The sequence below is a fragment of the Nerophis ophidion genome, linkage group LG01, assembly GCF_033978795.1.
Source record: "Nerophis ophidion isolate RoL-2023_Sa linkage group LG01, RoL_Noph_v1.0, whole genome shotgun sequence".
NCBI classification, from domain to species: Eukaryota; Metazoa; Chordata; class Actinopteri; order Syngnathiformes; family Syngnathidae; genus Nerophis; species Nerophis ophidion.
The window spans coordinates 61,698,654-61,714,354 of NC_084611.1; positions in this window are offsets into that span (position 1 = coordinate 61,698,654).

Here is a 15,701-nt window from a genome sequence, read left to right on the forward strand (position 1 = left end):
CTCAGGATTGTAAGATTATTATAGTCATATTGAGTAAAAAAATACTTTTTGCATTTGCAAGATTTAAAAAAGCATATGTTTCGAATAAAACTCCAAAAGATGCATTATTTCAGGCATTATTAGCCATTTTTCATGTGTGGTGTAGGAGTTATGTTTAAATAACTGTCATATTGAGTGTTACAATATACAGTCATATTGAGTAAAACCTAATTTTTGTATTTGCAAACCATAGAAAAACAACTGTACCTAGTAAAACTCACATGTATTCAATATTACAGGCATTTTTAGACAATTTGTACGTTTGGATTAGGAATCATGTTGGAATACATTTTTATTGCTTTTTTCGCATTATCTCAGGACTGTAAGACTTTTATAGTCATATTGAGTAAAAACTCCTTTTTGCATTTGCAAGATTTAAAAAAGCATATGTTTCGAATAAAACTCCAAAAGATGCATTATTTCAGGCATTATTAGCCATTTTTCATGTGTGGTGTAGGAGTTATGTTTAAATAACTGTCATATTGTGTGTTACAGTATACAGTCATATTCAGTAAAACCTAATTTTTGTATTTGCAAACCATAGAAAAACAACTGTATCTTGGAAAACTCACATGTATTCAATATCACAGGCATTTTTAGACATTTTGCACATTTGGATTAGGAATTATGTTGGAATACATTTTTATTGCTTTTTTCGCATTATCTCAGGATTCTAAGTACATTACTGTCAAATTGAGTAAAACATTACTTTTTGTTTTTGCAAACCCTACCAAATGTTTTTTTTCAGGAAAACTCTCTAAGATGCTATTTTTCAGGCATTATTAGACATTTTGCATGTATATTTTTGGAGTTATGTTTAAAAAACTGACATTTTGAGTTTGACCAATATGAGGCCAGTAAAACCTGATTTTTGTATTAATGAACCTTTCCAAAATACCTGATTCCGGTAAAACTTACATGAATTCAATATTACAGGCTTTTTTAGACACATTTCATGTTTGGTTTTGGAGTTATGATTATACATCTTTCATATTTAGTATGACAGTTATACTGTTATATTGAATAAAAAACTAACTTGTGTCTTTGTGAACCTCACAAAAGATCATTTTTGTAGTACAACTAACAAAAATACATATCTCTAGGCATTATTAGCCATTTTGCATGTGTTGTTTAGAAGTTATGTTTGAATACATTTGTATTGCTTTTTTCGCATTATCTCAGGATTGTAAGACTATTATAGTCATATTGAGTAAAAAAATACTTTTTGCATTTGCAAGATTTAAAAAAGCATATGTTTCGAATAAAACTCCAAAAGATGCATTATTTCAGGCATTATTAGCCATTTTTCATGTGTGTTGTAGGAGTTATGTTTAAATAACTGTCATATTGAGTGTTACAATATACAGTCATATTGAGTAAAACCTAATTTTTGTATTTGCAAACCATAGAAAAACAACTGTACCTAGTCAAACTCACATGTATTCAATATTACAGGCATTTTTAGACAATTTGTACGTTTGGATTAGGAATCATGTTGGAATACATTTTTATTGCTTTTTTCGCATTATCTCAGGACTGTAAGACTTTTATAGTCATATTGAGTAAAAAACTCCTTTTTGCATTTGCAAGATTTAAAAAAGCATATGTTTCGAATAAAACTCCAAAAGATGCATTATTTCAGGCATTATTAGCCATTTTTCATGTGTGGTGTAGGAGTTATGTTTATATAACTGTCATATTGTGTGTTACAGTATACAGTCATATTCAGTAAAACCTAATTTTTGTATTTGCAAACCATAGAAAAACAACTGTATCTTGGGAAACTCACATGTATTCAATATCACAGGCATTTTTAGACATTTTGCACATTTGGATTAGGAATTATGTTGGAATACATTTTTATTGCTTTTTTCGCATTATCTCAGGATTCTAAGTACATTACTGTCAAATTGAGTAAAACATTACTTTTTGTTTTTGCAAACCCTACCAAACGTTTTTTTTTTCAGGAAAACTCTCTAAGATGCTATTTTTCAGGCATTATTAGACATGTTGTAAGTTTATTTTTGGAGTTATGTTTAAAAAACTGACATTTTGAGTTTGACCAATATGAGGCCAGTAAAACCTGATTTTTGTATTTGTGAACCTTTCCAAAATACCTGATTCCGGTAAAACTCACATAAATTCAATATTACAGGCTTTTTTAGACACATTTCACGTTTGGTTTTGGAGTTATGATTATAAATCTTTCATATTTACTATGACAGTTATACTGTTATATTGAATGAAAAACTAACTTGTGTCTTTGTGAACCTCACAAAAGATCATTTTTGTAGTACAACTAACAAAAATACATATCTCTAGGCATTATTAGCCATTTTGCACGTTTGGATTAGGAATTATGTTGGAATACATTTTTATTGCTTTTTTCGCATTATCTCAGGATTCTAAGTACATTACTGTCAAATTGAGTAAAACATTACTTTTTGTTTTTGCAAACCCTACTAAATGTTTTTTTTCAGGAAAACTCTCTAAGATGCTATTTTTCAGGCATTATTATACATTTTGCATATATATTTTTGGAGTTATGTTTAAAAAACTGACATTTTGAGTTTGACCAATATGAGGCCAGTAAAACCTGATTTTTGTATTAATGAACCTTTCCAAAATACCTGATTCCGGTAAAACTTACATAAATTCAATATTACAGGTTTTTTTAGACACATTTCATGTTTGGTTTTGGAGTTATGATTATAAATCTTTCATATTTAGTATGAATAATGCCTGAAAAATAGCATCTTAGAGAGTTTACCTGAAAAAAAAAAACGTTTGGTAGGGTTTGCAAAAACAAAAAGTAATATTGTTATATTGAATAAAAAACTAACTTGTGTCTTTGTGAACCTCACAAAAGATCATTTTTGTAGTACAACTAACAAAAATACATATCTCTAGGCATTATTAGCCATTTTGCATGTGTTGTTTAGAAGTTATGTTTGAATACATTTGTATTGCTTTTTTTGCATTATCTCAGGATTGTAAGACTATTATAGTCATATTGAGTAAAAAAATACTTTTTGCATTTGCAAGATTTAAAAAAGCATATGTTTCGAATAAAACTCCAAAAGATGCATTATTTCAGGCATTATTAGCCATTTTTCATGTGTGGTGTAGGAGTTATGTTTAAATAACTGTCATATTGAGTGTTACAATATACAGTCATATTGAGTAAAACCTAATTTTTGTATTTGCAAACCATAGAAAAACAACTGTATCTAGTAAAACTCACATGTATTCAATATTACAGGCATTTTTAGACAATTTGTACGTTTGGATTAGGAATCATGTTGGAATACATTTTTATTGCTTTTTTATCATTATCTCAGGACTGTAAGACTTTTATAGTCATATTGAGTAAAAAACTCCTTTTTGCATTTGCAAGATTTAAAAAAGCATATGTTTCGAATAAAACTCCAAAAGATGCATTATTTCAGGCATTATTAGCCATTTTTCATGTGTGGTGTAGGAGTTATGTTTAAATAACTGTCATATTGAGTGTTACAGTATACAGTCATATTCAGTAAAACCTAATTTTTTTATTTGCAAACCATAGAAAAACAACTGTATCCAGTAAAACTCACAAGTATTCAATATTACAGGCATTTTTAGACAATTTGTACGTTTGGATTAGGAATCATGTTGGAATACATTTTTATTGCTTTTTTCGCGTTATCTCAGGATTCTAAGTACATTACTGTCAAATTGAGTAAAAAAATTACTTTTTTTTTTGCATACCCTACCAAATATTTTTTTTTCAGGAAAACTCTCAAAGATGCATTCCTTCAAGCATTATTAGACATGTTGCATGTGTATTTTTGGAGTTATGTTTCAAAAACTGACATTTTGAATTTGACCAATATGAGGCCAGTAAAACCTGATTTTTGTATTTGTGAACCTTTCCAAAATGCCTGATTCCGGTAAAACTCACATAAATTCAATATTACATGCTTTTTTAGACAAATTTCATGTTTGGTTTTTTAGTTATGATTATAAACCTTTCATATTTAGTATGACAGTTATACTGTTATATTGAATAAAAAAACTAACTTGTGTTTTTGTGAACCTCACATCAAATCATTTTTCTAGTACAACTAACAAAAATACATATCTCTAGGGATTATTAGCCATTTTGCATGTGTTGTTTAGAAGTTATGTTTGAATACATTTTTATTGCTTTTTTCGCATTATCTCAGGATTCTAAGAACATTATAGTCATATTGAGTAAAAATCTACTTTTTGCATTTGCAAGATTTAAAAAAGCATATATTTCGAATAAAACTCCCAAAGATGCATTATTTCAGGCATTATTAGCCATTTTTCATGTGTGGTGTAGGAGTTATGTTTAAATAACTGTCATATTGAGTGTTACAGTATACAGTCATTGAGTAAAACCTAAATGTTATATTTGCAAACTACAGAAAAACAACAGTATCTAGTGAAACTCACATTCATTCAATATCACAGACATTTTTAGACATTTTGCACGTTTGGATTAGGAATTATGTTGGAATAAATTTTTATTGCTTTTTTCGCATTATCTCAGGATTCTACGTACATTACCGTCAAATTTAATACAAAATTACTTTTTGTTTTTGCAAACCTTACCAAATGTTTTTTTTTCCTAGGAAAACTCTCAACTATACATTTCTTCAGGCAGTATTAGACATTTTGCATTTCTACTTTTGGAGTTTTGTTTCAAAATTGTCGTTTTGAGTGTGACCATTTTGAGGCCGGTAAAACCTAATTTTTGTATTTGTGAATCTTTCCAAGATACCTGATTCTGCTAAAACTCACATGAATTCAATATTACAGGCTTTTTCTTCATACATATTTCATGTTTGGTTTTGGAGTTATGATTATAAACCTTTCATATTTAGTATGACAATTATACTTTTATATTGAATAAAAATAAACAACTTGTGTCTTTGCAAACCTTACAAAATATAATTTTTCAAGTACAACTAACGAAAATACATATCTCTAGTCATTATTAGCCATTTTGCATGTGTTGTTTAGAAATTATGTTTGAATACATTTTTTTTTGCTTTTTTCGCATTATCTCAGGATTCTAAGAACATTATAGTCATATTGAGTAAAAAACTACTTTTTGCATTTGCAAGATTTAAAAAAGCATATGTTTCGAGTAAAACTCCCAAAGATGCATTTTTTCAGGCATTATTAGCCATTTTTCATGTGTGGTGTAGGAGTTAAGTTTAAATAACTGTCATATTGAGTGTTACAGTATACAGTCATATTGAATCAAACCTAAATTTTATATTTGCAACCATAGAAAAAAAATATATCTAGTAAAACTCACATTTATTCAATATCAAAGGCATTTTTAAGCATTTTGCACGTTTGGATCAGGAATTGTGTTGGAATACATTTTTATTGCTTTTTTCGCATTATCTCAGAATTCTAAGTACATTACTGTCAAATTTAGTAAAAAAAATTCATTTTTGTTTTTGCAAACCTTACAAAACGTTTTGATTTTCAGGAAAACTCTCAAAGATACATTTCTTTAGGCAGTATTAGACATTTCGCATTTCTACTTTTGGAGTTATTTTTCAAAATTGTCATTTTGAGTGTGACCAATATGAGGCCAGTAACAGCTAATTTTTTGAATATGTGAACCTTTCCAAAATACCTGATTCTGGTAAAACTCACATAAATTCAATATTACAGGCTTTTTTAAACAGATTGCATGGTTGGTTTTGGAGTTATGATTATAAACCTTTCATATTTTGTATGACAGTTATACTAATGTATTGAGTAAAAAAAACTATTGTTTGTCTTTGCACACCTTACAAAAGATAATTTTCCTAGTACAACTAACGAAAATACATATCTCTAGGCATTATTAGCCATTTTGCATGTGTTGTTTAGAAGTTATGTTTGAATACATTTTTATTGCTTTTTTCGCATTATCTCAGGAGTCTAAGAGCATTATAGTCATATTGAGAAAAAAAATACTTTTTGCATTTGCAAAATTTAAAAAAGCATATGTTCCTAGTAAAACTCCCAAAAATGCATTATTTCAGGCAGTATAAGCCATTTTTCATGTGTGGTGTAGGAGTTATGTTTAAATAACTATCATATTGAGTGTTACAGTATACAGTCATATTAAGTAAAACCTAAAATTTGTTTTTGCAAACCATAGAAAAACAACTGTATCTAGTAAAACTTACATGTATTCAATATGACAAGCATTTTTAGACATTTTGCACGTTTGGATTAGGAATTATGTTGGAATACAATTTTATTTTTATTTTTTGCATTATTCTAAGGATTCTAAGTACAATACTGTCAAATTTAGTAAAAAAATACTTTTTGTTTTTGCAAACCTTACCAAATGTTTTTTTTTTCCCAGGAAAACTCTCAAAGATACATTTCTTCAGGCATTATTAGACATTTTGCATTTCTACTTTTGGAGTTAAGTTTCAAAATTGTAATTTTGAGTGTGACCCATATGAGGCCAGTAAAACCTAATTTCTGTATTTGTGAACCTTTCCAAAATACCTGATTCTGCTAAAACTCACATAAATTCAATATTACAGGCTTTTTTAGAGAAATTTCATGTTTGGTTTTGGAGTTATGATTATTAACTTTTTATATTTAGTATGGCAGTTATACTGTTATATTGAATAAAACAACTAACTTTTGTCTTTGCAAACCTTACAAACGATATTTTTTCTTGTACAACTAACGAAAATACATATCTCTAGGCTTATTAGCCATTTTGCATGTGTTGTTTGGAAGTTATGTTTGAATAAATTTTAATTGCTTTTTTTTTGCATTATCTCAGGATTCTAAGAACATTATAGTCATATTGAGTAAAAAACTACCTTTTGCATTTTCAAGATTTAAAAAAGCATATGTTCCGAGTTTAACTCCCAAAGATGCATTATTTCAGGCATTATAAACCATTTTTCATGTGTGGTGTAGGAGTTATGTTTAAATAACTGTCATATTGAGTGTTACAGTATACATCCATATTGAGTAAAATCTGAATTTTGTATTTGCAAACCATAGAAAAACAAATGTATCTGGTAAAACTCACATTTATTTAATATCACAGCCATTTTTAGACATTTTCCACGTTTGGATTAGGAATTATGTTGGAATAGGGACGGCGTGGCGCAGTGGAAGAGTGGCCGTGCTTCGCGGGACGCTGGTTCAATCCCCACCTAGTACCAACCTCGTCATGTTCGTTGTGTCCTGAGCAAGACACTTCACACTTGTTCCTGATGGGTGCTGGTTAGCGCCTTGCATGGCAGCTCCCTCCATCAGTGTGTGAAATTGTGTGTGAATGGGTAAATGTAGTAGTGTCAAAGTGCTTTGAGTACCTTGAAGGTAGAAAAGCACTATACAATTAAAACCCAGAGAATACATTTGTATTGCTCTTTTTGCATTATCTCAGGATTTTAAGTACATTACTGTCAAATTGGGTAAAACATTTCTTTTTGTTTTTGCACACTTTACAGAATGTTTTTTTCCAGTAAAACTCACAATGATACATTTCTTCGGGCATTTTTTTGTAATGTGTATTTTTGGAGATATGGTTCAAACACTCTCTTATTGAGTGTGACCAATGTGAGGCCAGTAAAGCCAAATTTTTGTATTTGTGAACCTTTCCAAAATACCTAATTCATGTAAAACTCACAGAAAGTCAATATTACAGGCTTTTTTAGACGGATTTCATGTTTGGTTTTGGAGTTATGTTTATGAACCTTTCATATTTAGTATGACAGTTAAACTGTTATAATGAATAAAAATTAAAAAAAATGTATCCTTGCAAACACTGTAAAAATAAATTCTGTAAAAAAAACGGTCATTTACTGGCAGCTACGGCTGCCAAACAAAAACCATAAAATTAAAGTAAAACATTGTAAACCAAATAATGATAAAAAACATTACATTTACAGAAATTTTCATGAAACGTTTTGGGGAGGAATATCGTAATTTTACAGATTTTTATTAAATTATTAAGATCAACCACCTTTAATAAAGTGACGATGCAAACAGTTCTGCAGAAAAATACCTTTATTCTTCAGAGTTTTTCCAAATTATTACGATCAACCACCTTTAGTGAAGTGACAATGCTGGCGGTTCCACAGAAAAATACCATTGTTAAACAGATTTTTTCTGAATTGTTAGGATCAGGAATATCCCAATCACTTCATCAGGGGGCCACTGGATGCAGGAACTTGATGCAAAGTGGATTCGCCTTGCATGAATCGCTATCCCAACCTAGCAACATATTTACCAATCCCTTCATTTCACCGCGAGAATTTCACTGACCCTCATATAGGATTGACTCAAAGTTAGGCCGGGGGAATATGACATGTAGTAACGTGGTGGGGTTTTTTGTACACTCATTCACCAAACCATCAGCGTGCCAAATGAGGCATGTGATGTGCACGGTACTACTGTGCATATGATAGTGACTGCAAGATATACTTGGTCAACAGCCACACAGGTCACACTGACGGTGGCTGTAGAAACAACTTTAACACTGTTACAAATATGCACCACACTGTGAACCCACATCGAACAAGAATGATAAACACATTTCAGGAAAACATCTTCACTGTAATAAAACATAAACACAACATAACAAATACCCACAAGCCCATGCAGCGCTGACTCTTCCGGGCTACACCCCTGCTCCCACCCAACTCTGCGCCCCAAAACATCACCGCCCCCCTCCGTGCGTTGGTTGAGGTGGGCGGGGTTAGGTGGTGGGGGTGTATATGGTAACACATGGAATTTTGGGTATTGTTTCTGTTGTGTTAATGTTGTGTTACGGTGAAGATGTTCTCCTGAAATGTGTTTGTCATTCTTGTTTGATGTGGCTCCACAGTGTGGCGCATATTTGTAACATTGTTAAAGTTGTTTGTATGGCCACCGTCAGTGTGATCTGTAAGGCTGTTGACTGTATATTAAGTATGTCTTGCAGTCTCTCATGTATGTCATATTACAGGGAAAAAAATGTAATTGTTAGTTTGGGCATAAACCTTTAATAAGAGGCTGCATATATTTTTCGACTTCAATGTGAAAATACACATAAATATTAAAAAAATTTGATTGACCTTAAAATTATATATAAAACTGTTAGATTGTTAGTATGGACAAATACCTTTATATAACAAGCTACATATTTAACTAAAGTTAATTACTGTAATTTTACATGAAATTGAAAGTAATTTGAGAAAACAGAAAATAATTTGTATAATAAATTTGGTATTTTTCTGTAAAAAAATAGGAATATACATAGTTTTTCATTAATGGCATATTACTTAAAATAACAGGTGGTTTGTTTATTTACAGATAATGTCTTCAATTCTACAGTTTTATAACCTATTTAAAAAAATTGAAAAATCACAGTAGAAATTTAGAGTAAACTAACCATAAAAATCTGATTTTTTTACAGTGAACCCTACAAAAGATAATTTTTTGCTACAACTAACAAATATATAAATCTCTAGGCATTAATAGCCGTTTGCATGTGTTGTTTAAAAGTTGTGTTTGAAAACATTTTTATTGCTTTTTTCGCATTATCTCAGGATTTTAAGGACATTATTGTCATATTGAGTAAAACAACTATTTTTTGCATTGCAAAGATTTAAAAAAGCAATCGTTTCGAGTAAAACTCCCAAAGATGCATTATTTCAGGCATTATTAGCCATTTTTCATGTGTGGTGTAGGAGTTATATTTAAATAACTGTCATATTGAGTGTTACAGTATACAGTCGTATTTAGTAAAACCTAATTTTTGTATTTACAAACCATAGAAAAGCAACTGTATCTAGTAAAACTCACATGGATTCAATATTACAGGCATTTTTAGACAATTTGGACGTTAGGATTAGGAATTATGTTGGAATACATTTTTATTGCTCTTTTTGCATTATCTCACAATTTTAAGAACATTACTGTCAAATTGTGTAAAACATTTATTTTTGTTTTTGCAAACCTAACAAAAAAATTTTTTTCCAGTATAACTTACAAGGATACATTTCTTCAGGCAAACATTGTAAACCAACTAATGATCAAAAACATTTTATTTACAGAAATGTTCATGAAACATTTTGGGGTGAAACATCGTAATTTTACAGATTTTTGTGAAATTATTAAGATCAACCACCTTTAATAAAGTGACGATGCAAACAGTTCTGCAGAATAATACCTTTATACTTCAGAGTTTTTCCAAATTATTACGATCAACCACCTTTAGTGAAGTGACAATGCTGGCGGTTCCACAGAAAAATACCATTGTTTTACAGATGTTTTCTGAATTGTTAGGATCAGGGATATCCCAATCACTTCATCAGGGGGCCACTGGATGCAGGAACCTGATGCAAAGTGAATTCGCCTTGCATGAATGGCTATCCCACCCTAGCAACATACTTACCGATCCTACCATTTCACCGCGAGAATTTTACTGACCCTCATGTAGGATTGACCCAAAGTCTGGCCAGGAGACTCTGACACGTAGTACCGTACTGCGTATTTTTGTACAATCATTCAACAAATCATCAGCATGCCAACTGATGAGTGTGATGCGCACGGTATTGTCGTGCAAATAATTGTGACTGCAAGACATACTTGGTCAACAGCCACACAGGTCACACTGCTGGTGGCTGTACAAACACTGTTACAAAATATGCACCACACTGTGAATCCACATCGAACAAGAATGATAAACACATTTCAGGAAAACATCCTTACTGTAACAAAACATAAACACAACATAACAAATACTCACAAGCCCATGCAGCGCTGACTCTTCCGGGCTACACCCCTGCGACCACCCAACCCCGCGCCCCAAAACATCACCGGACACCTCCGTGCGTTGGTTGAGGTGGGCGGGGTTAGGTGGTGGGGGTGTATAGTCATATTGAGAAAAAAACTACTTTTTTATTTTGCAAGATTTAAAAAAGCATGTTTCGAGTAAAACTCCCAAAGATAAATTATTTCAGGCATTATTAGCCATTTTTAATCTGTGGTGTAGGAGTTATGTTTAAATAACTGTCATTTTGAGTGTTACAGTATACAGTCATATTGAGTAATACCTCATTTTTGTATTTGCAAACCATAGAAAAAAAACTGTATCTATTAAAACTCACATGTATTCAATATCACAGGCATTTTTAGACATTTTGCACGTTTGGATTAGGAATTATGTTGGAATACATTTTTATTGCTTTTTTCGCATTATCTCAGGATTCTAAGTACATTACTGTCAAATTGAGTAAAAAAATTACTTTTTGTTTTTGCAAACCCTATCAAATTTGTTTTTTTTTTCAGGAAAACTCTCAAAGATACATTTTTTTCAGGCATTATTAGACATTTTGCATGTATATTTTTGGAGTTATGTTTCAAAAACTGACATTTTGAGTTTGACCAATATGAGGCCAGTAAAACCTGATTTTTGTATTAGTGAACCTTTCCAAAATACCTGATTCCTGTAAGTCTCTCATAAATTCAATATTAAAGGCTTTTTTTTAGACAAATTTCATGTTTGGTTCTGGAGTTATAATTATAAACCTTTCATATTTAGTATGACAGTTATACTGTTATATTGAATAAAAAACTAACTTGTGTCTTTGTGAACCTCACAAAAGATCATTTTTCTAGTACAAATAAAAAAAAATAAATATCTCTAGGCATTATTAGCCATTTTGCATGTGTTGTTTAGGAGTTATGTTTGAATACATTTTTATTGCTTTTTTCGCATTATCCCAGGATGCATCTTTGAGAGTTTTCCTGAAAAAAAACCATTTGGTAGGGTTTGCAAAAACAAAAAGCATTTTTTTTACTCAATTTGACAGTAATGTACTTAGAATCCTGACATAATGCGAAAAAAGCCATTAAAATCTATTCCGACATGATTCCTAATCTAAACGTTCAAATTGTCTAAAAATGCCTGTAATATTGAATACATGTGAGTTTTACTAGATACAGTTGTTTTTCTATGGTTTGCAAATACAAAAATGAGGTTTTACTCAATATGACTGTATACTGTAACACTCAATATGACAGTTATTTAAACATAACTCCTACACCACACATGAAAAAATGGCAAATAATGCCTGAAATAATGCATCTTTTGGAGTTTTATTCCAAACATATGCTTTTTTAAATCTTGCAAATGCAAAAAGTATTTTTTTACGTAATATGACTATAATAGTCTTACAATCCTGAGATAATGCGAAAAAAGCAATGAAAATGTTTTCAAACATAACTTCTAAACAACACATGCAAAATGGCTAATAATGCCTAGAGATATGCATTTTTGTTAGTTGTACTACAAAAATTATCTTTTGTGAGGTTCACAAAGACACAAGTTAGTTTTTTATTCAATATAACAGTATAACTGTCATACTAAATACATTTTTATTGCTTTTTTCGTGTATACTGTAACACTCAACATGACAGTTATTTAAACACAACTCGTACACCACACATGAAAAATGGCTAATAATGCCTGAAATAATGCATCTTTTGGCGTTTTATTCCAAACATATGCTTTTTTAAATGTTGCAAATGCAAAAAGTAGTTTTTTACGCAATATGACTATAATAGTCTTACAATCCTGAGATAATGCAAAAAAAGCAATAAAAATGTATTCAAACATAACTTTTAAACAACATATGCAAAATGGCTAATAATGCCTAGAGATGTGTATTTTTGTTAGTTGTACTAGAAAAATGATCTTTTGTGAGGTTCACAAAGACACAAGTTAGTTTTTTTGTTCAATATAACAGTATAAATGTCATACTAAATATGAAAGGTTTATAATTATAACTCCAGAACCAAACATGAAATTTGTCTAAAAAAAGCCTTTAATATTAAATTAATGTGAGTTTTACCGGAATCAGGTATTTTGGAAAGGTTCACAAATACAAAAATTAGGTTTTACTGGCCTCATATTGGTCAAACTCAAAATGTCAGTTTTTGAAACATAGCTCCAAAAATATACATGCAAAATGTCTAATAATGCCTGAAAAAAATGCATCTATGAGAGTTTTCCTGAAAAAAAAAAAAAAAATTGGTAGGGTTTGCAAAAACAAAAAGTAATGTTTTAGTCAATTTGACAGTAATGTACTTAGAATCCTGAGATAATGCGAAAAAAGAAATAAAAATGTATTCCAACATAATTCCTAATCCAAACGTGCAAAATGTCTAAAAATGCCTGTGATATTGAATACATGTGAGTTTTAATAGATACAGTTTTTTTCTATGATTTGCAAATACAAAAATGAGGTATTACTCAATATGACTGTATACTGTAACACTCTATATGACAGTTATTTAAACATAACTCCTACACCACACATAAAAAATGGCTAATAATGCCTGAAATAATTTATCTTTGGGAGTTTTACTCGAAACATATGCTTTTTTAAATCTTGCAAAATAAAAAAGTAGTTTTTTTCTCAATATGACTATACACCCCCACCACCTAACCCCGCCCACCTCAACCAACGCACGGAGTGGTGTGGTGATGTTTTGGGGCGCGGGGTTGGGTGGTAGCAGGGGTGTAGCCCGGAAGAGTCAGCGCTGCATGGGCTTGTGAGTATTTGTTATGTTGTGTTTATGTTTTGTTACAGTAAGGATGTTTTCCTGAAATGTGTTTATCATTCTTGTTCGATGTGGATTCACAGTGTGTTGCATATTTTGTAACAGTGTTAAAGTTGTTTGTACAGCCACCAGCAGTGTGACCTGTGTGGCTGTTGACCAAGTATGTCTTGCAGTCACAATTATTTGCACGACAGTACCGTGCGCATCACACTCATCAGTTGGCATGCTGATGATTTGTTGAATGACTGCACAAAAATGCGCACTACTGTACTACGTGTCAGAGTCGCCTGGCCAGACTTTGGGTCAATCCTACATGAGGGTCAGTAAAATTCTCGCGGTGAAATGGTAGGATCGGTAAGTATGTTGCTAGGGTGGGCTAGCCATTCATGCAAGGTGAATCCACTTTGCATCAAGTTCCTGCATCCAGTACCCCCCCCCCGGGTAAAGCCGATGAGACACCCCTGATCCTAACAATTCAGAAAAAATCTGTAAAACAATGGTATTTTTCTGTGGAACCGCCAGCATTGTCACTTCACTAAAGGTGGTTGATCGTAATAATTTGGAAAATCTCTGAAGTATAAAGGTATTATTCTGCAGAACTGTTTGCATCGTCACTTTATTAAAGGTGGTTGATCTTAATAATTTAGTAAAAATCTATAAAATTACAATATTTCACCCCAAAATGTTTCATGAAAATTTCTGTAAATATAATGTTTTTGATCATTAGTTGGTTTACAATGTTTGCCTGAAGAAATGTACCATTGTAAGTTATACTGGAAAAAACATTTTTTGTTAGGTTTGCAAAAACAAAAAGAAATGTTTTACACAATTTGACAGTAAAGTTCTTAAAATTGTGAGATAATGCAAAAAGAGCAATAAAGATGTATTCCAACATATTCCTAATCCTAACTTCCGAATTGTCTAAAATGCCTGTAATATTGAATCCATGTGAGTTTTACTAGATACAGTTGCTTTTCTATGGTTTGCAAATACAAAAATTAGGTTTTACTAAATATGACTGTATACTGTAACACTCAATATGACAGTTATTTAAATATAACACCTACACCACACATGAAAAATGGCTAATAATGCCTGAAATAATGCATATTTGGGAGTTTTACTCGAAACGATTGCTTTTTTAAATCTTTGCAATGCAAAAAATAGTTGTTTTACTCAATATGACAATAATAATCTTAGAATCCTGAGATAATGCGAAAAAAGCAATAAAAATGTTTTCAAACACAACTTTTAAACAACACATGCAAAACGGCTATTAATGCCTAGAGATTTGTATCTTTGTTAGTTGTAGCAAAAAATTATCTTTTGTAGGGTTCACTGTAAAAAAAAAATCTGATTTTTATGGTTAGTTTACTCTAAATTTCTACTGTGATTTTTCAATTTTTTTAAATAGGTTATAAAACTGTAGAATTGAAGACATTATCTGTAAATAAACAAACCACCTGTTATTTTAAGTAATATGCCATTAATGAAAAACTATGTATATTCCTATTTTTTTACAGAAAAATACCAAATTAATTATACATATTATTTTCTGTTTTCTCAAATTACTTTCAATTTCATGTAAAATTACAGTAATTAACTTTAATTAAATATGTAGCTTGTTATATAAAATTATTTGTCCATACTAACAATCTAACAGTTTTATATGTAATTTTAAGGTAAATCAAATTTTTCTAATATTTATGTGTATTTTCACATTGAAGTCGAAAAATATATGCAGCCTCTTATTAAAGGTTTATGCCTAAACTAACAATTAAATTTTTTTCCCTGTAATATGACATACATGAGTGACTGCAAGACATACTTAATATACAGTCAACAGCCTTACAGATCACACTGACGGTGGCCATACAAACAACTTTAACAATGTTACAAATATGCGCCAAACTGTGGAGCCACATCAAACAAGTATGACAAACACATTTCAGGAGAACATCTTCACCGTTACACAACATTAACACAACAGAAACAATACCCAGAATTACATGTGTTACAATGTACACCCCCACCACCTAACCCCGCCCACCTCAACCAAC